This window comes from Pelodiscus sinensis, chromosome 5, assembly GCF_052426305.1.
Source record: "Pelodiscus sinensis isolate ZL-2025 chromosome 5, ASM5242630v1, whole genome shotgun sequence".
Classification (NCBI taxonomy): Eukaryota; Metazoa; Chordata; order Testudines; family Trionychidae; genus Pelodiscus; species Pelodiscus sinensis.
Window position 1 is genome coordinate 69,126,413 of NC_143056.1, and position 5,238 is coordinate 69,131,650.

A 5,238-nucleotide genomic window follows, 5' to 3' on the forward strand; every position below is an offset into this window, starting at 1 on the left:
CTTCCCCCACGCAGGCCAGGGCCCTCTGTCCCTTGGGATTTCCCCCCCCCCCACCAGCAGGGCTGCATGCAGGAGGGACAGCATGACCCCCTGCGTGCAGGGCTTCCCCCTGCCCCTATAGCCTCCCTCCACCCGGTCCTGGGGGAGGACGAGCCCATGGTCCATGGAGGGCCTTACCTGCCAGACAACTGCACCGACGGTGGACCTGCCCACCCCAAACTGGTCCCCATGGAGTGGTAGCTGTCCGGGGTGACCAGTTTCCATAGGACAATTGTGACCCTCTTCTCCACGGGGATGGCGGGGTGCAGGCAGGTGTCCTGCTTCTGGAGTGCAGGAGTGAGACAGGTGCAGAGCTCATGGAATGTCCCCCTGCGCATCCGGACGTTCTGCACCCATTGCTGGTCGCCCCATTGTCCCAGCACCAGGCGCTCCCACCAGTCTCCACTGGTGTCGTAGCTCCAGAGGCACCTGTCAGTGGTGGGGTGCGGGTGCCCGAGCCTAGCTGCAGTCGTGGCGAGGTCCTGCATGTGCTGCCCAGTCTCCAGCTCCTGCTGGAGCAATGTGGCTCCCTTGTGGAGGAGCTCCACAGCCTCTATAATGGTCATGAGGAGACGTTGCTGGCTGGGGTCCTCCTCCGGCTCCATGGCTGTGAAGGTGGCAGTGAGGGTGCCCAGGGGCACTTGCCAGGAACAGAGGTGACAGGCGCTATTGCGGCTCTTGCTCCCTTGAAAAGGGTGCCTGAGCACAAGCCACAGGGAAACGGCCGTCCAGGAGTCCCTTTAAGTACGTTTCCCAGTGGAGGTCCGGCATATGCCCACAAACGCTGCTGGTGACCTCTTGACATGGCCGAATTTCTTCCGGAGACATGTTCTTGCGCAAGGGCTTCCAGCCAGTGTGGACGCTTTCTTGCGCAAGAGATCTTGTGTAGTGTAGACATAGCCTAGGAGTCCTTTTCTGCCTTCTTTTGATTGAAGTACTGAAGGGTGAGAACCTCTGTCAAGAACTGGTTTTCACTGACATTTTATTGTATGATTGAAAAAGTTCCCTTCTGAAAGTCTTGTGTGTTTCTTTTCAGGGACTCTTTTGAGGGGGTGGCAGTGATCACAGTGTGAGATCATTGATTGGTTTTGTGTGACTCCGTCAGTCCCTTGAAGCTGTATTGCAGTCAAAGTCAGTTGATAGTTCTTGCAAAAACCAAGTAAAATGGCATCTAATAATCTCGCAGAGAAGGGAGTGGAAGAACTCCCATCCTAACAGCTTGTACTTTGCCTACACAGGTAATTTAAGAAAGCCATACTACTACGGTAGCAAAAGTGGTCTTGACCCCATTACAAGTACTGCAATCTGTCATGAATGCAGTGCATGAAGTGAGTAGGGTTGATCTAGGCCAGTGATTCTCAAACTTTTTGGCCCATGGCCCACCTTGCTCCACGCAGACCTTTCTATCGACCACCAGCCAACCACACAAGATGACAAAATGGGTGGAGGAGGGGGTGGGAGTGCGAGGGCTGGGTGGGAGGTTGGGTACAGGAACAAGCTGAGGGTGGGGGAAGTCTGGGTGGGAGGGAAATGGAGGTACCAGTGTCTGGGCATAGGAGGGCACTTATTTGTCTCTGCACCACCTGCTTCTCCTGGGCACTGCTGCCCACTGCTTCCATTGGCCGTGATTCGACCAACGGGAGCAGCTAGGAAAGCCTCCATGCAAGCTGTTTCCTGTGTTGCCATTTCCCCAGAGGGGCAGTAGCACTGCTTGGAGCTGCTTCCTTCCCCCCACAAGCTGGAGCCAGCCCGCAAGGCTTGTCACCCCACCTCCCCTGCAGCAGGAAGCCAGTGCTTGTGCTCCAATCTCACAGGTGAGTGCAGAGCTGGAACACCAGCATAGGCTCCCTGGTGTGGGGGGGACAAGCCCTGAGCCTGTGCCCCACCTGCAAGATGGCTGTGGACCACTCGCGTTCCATGGACCGCACTTAGAGAACCACTGATCTAGGCTATTTCCCCCAAATTAAGGTTGTTCCAGCATGCTCTCCAGTGCAAGGGAGGATTATTTAAAGATATGGCATATAAGATCCTCTTCTGCACAGACATGCCCTCTCACATTCATTGATGGAATCTGTCTCTCTTTCAAATATCAGAAGTCATAGTAATGGGAAGGCTGAAGTCTCCATTGAAATCAGCAGCACTGTGGAAGCTCGCACTAGAATTGATAACATTTGTGTAGAGCACATTTTCAGTTTGTTGTGTAGCTGGATTTAATTAGCTGAGAGATTACTCATGCTAAGATTTCTCTTGGCTCCAAACAGTGTGGTGCATACACACCAGGACTGGTATTTAAAGGGGCTTCACTTATTCTTAACAAACCAAAAAAAGGGTGTCAAGCACAGATGTTGATAGAGATGGGCCTGAGCTGCAAAATTTGGGCATAAAAGTACTAATGAAGTGTGGGGAGTCACTGGCCCTGCACTCCATCCACAGTCAGATGTGACTCTCAGCCAGCAGGTGGAACAGAAGGTTTATTAGTAGACTGGGACATGGTGTAGAATAGACTCAGCACAGTAACCAGAGGCAGTCACTGTCAGTACAGTCCGTTTTGGATAGAGGGGACTCAGAGCCAAGGGCCTTGACTCTCATCCCTGCACCCCAAGCCAGCAAGACTCACACACCTGGCAGCCTGTCTCCCCACTGCAGCCAGCTCCACCTCTGGCCTTTGTCCAGCTTCCCAGGCAAAAAGTGTCTCTTTGGTTGCACCCCGCTTCCAGGCTAAAGTTACAGACAGCATCGGCCATCATGTACGTGAAGGAGAGTATCGCACCGAAATTCCCATCACCATCAGGGAATTGGTGCCCAGGGAAGCTGAGGCACCGAGTTACTAAAGGGCAGTAGAAATCGCATGCAATGTAACATAGCGAATAGAGCAATTACTTTGTGTCAAGGTGGGTTGGGAATTCTGATTTCTTACACATAAGGTGAGAGCCTAATTGCAAAATGTAGATTTGGGATCAGGTCCAGTTTGCAAAACTTGCATCTGGGTCAGGATTTCAGACTACCCAGGAACTCAGGAGAGTGTGGATATGGATATATTTGTTTCTGGTCTTGGTTTCAAACTCCTCTGTTTTGGCTGCCTTGGGATTCTGTGTCACACCCAGCAATTGCTCTAGATATTAACAGCTAGTTTTTCAGAAGGCAAGCTGAATTATGTTACAAGACAACTGTTAGTGTTAGCAATTGAGAATATTTTCATTTTGGATTGGTCCCAATTTTGGAGGGTGGGGGTGGTGTGTGTGTATGTAATATAGGCTAATATAGTGAAAATATTTGGTATCCTGTCAAGATATTTTCAGCCCCAAATGTAGATTTTATTGAAATGAAAAGGACCTGAAAAAAGTCATTCTGGATTTATTTCTGCTAACTTTGATGGAAAAAAGACGGCCGTATATAATTTTGGGAGTAGAGCACAATCCAAAATTCAGATCCTAATCCCAATTTCTGCTTGAAATTTAGGGGACGTTTAGATCTAGATTTGAATCCAAACTCCGTTGTCCAGATTTATATGTCTTATGCTCTTGAAGCAGACCATGAATCTATTTCCTTCACACTTGAGGATCAATGCCTTCTCTAATTACTGACAAGGTTTTAATGAAATAACACTGCATAACTATGATAATTTTGAATTAACCTCTAGACTACCTAGAGTAGTGATGTTAACCAGCTGAGATCTGTGCTGGATGTGAAACGCTTTCAGTTCTCAATTGTCACAAAGGGTGAGTAGTATGGGAGCCATTTTCTCTCCTTTTTTTTTTTTTTTTAACAAAAGTTTAAGTTTGGAGCATTACTAATTAAATACCACAATTTCAGGCTGTGTCTGGAAGCATAGCCTGCAGCAGAACTAGTCTTTGCTTCTGGAGATTAATGAGCTCAGCTGGCCTGTAATACACTTCCTGATTGGCTATGTGGCTTGACTGGAGGAGTCAGCAGACCATCTCTTTCAAGTCCTGCAGTAGAGGCAATCCAGAAGCTGTTTGAAGCATTTATTCATGGTTGTGCAAGCTCCTATTCCTGCTTGTTTCCAGCCTTTGTTCCAACCTCTCACTGTCTCCTGCCTTGCCTCATTCCAGGTAACCCTGTTCTGTCTCTTCAGCTGTGAACTGTGACTTTGGCTCTGATGCTAGCTCAGGCTTTAGTATCTATCAACTTCTTCTCTAATCACTAGACATGACTCCTGCTCTAACCATTGGGCATGACCATCCACATCCTAGTCACCAGCAAGCTGGTGTGTATCTTGCCTCCACTTATGTGCATAAAATTTACACGTATAACTGGTTTGTACCTGCAAAGAACAGGCACACACAGCACAAAAATACTAACACCTCTATGCACATGAGTTGCACTTTGTATCTGCAACCTCCATTTCTCTGAGAGTTGTTCCAAGAAGGATATTTGCACCTGTACAATGCGGGAACAAGAGCATGCAGATATATTCATGCGTGTACATACAATTTTTGCAGGTGCACCAGTGGAAAGTGCTGGATTTGGATTTAACTCAAGCCATATTCATGCTGCTGCTGGACCTACAATTTGTGTAACTGTTTGTGGATGTGACCAGCTTAGCGGGCTTCTGTTGACAGGAACCAAGCCATGTAACTTGAACAGCTCTTCTGCCATCACAACTAGCACTAGACCTAATTGTATTAAGAATGCACTGTGGGCAGCTTTTCTAAAGTGCCTCAGCAGCTCTTGTCTGTAGTAAGCTTTGCCTGCCTCCTGCAGCAGTCCTGGTTGGCTGCTTTTCTCCTCTGCCCTGCCTCTTTGAAAAGAACAGCCAGTTGTGGTTTTCCTGTAGGTAGAACTAAAATGTCCATCCCTTAGCGACTTGGGTTATAGTCATATAAGTGTTACTTGCTGGTCTGTGACCCCTTTTTGACCCAGCACACTTTGAGCAGGACCTTTTCCAGTATCCTTCTCCACAAATCCACAGGCTGTGGTGGTGGTCCAGCTTCTCACGGTAGAAGCAGTGCCATTGCAATTACCCAGGACAGCTATAGAATCATAGAACACTAGAACTGGAAGGGATCTCAGGAGATCATCCAGTTGAGTCCCTTACCCTCACAGCATGACCAAGCAACCATCTAGATCATCCCTGATGTCTGTCTAACCTGCTCTTAAATATTGCCAGAGATAGAGATTCCACAACCTCCCTAGACAATTTATTACAGGGTTTAACCACCTGTTATAAATTGTAAT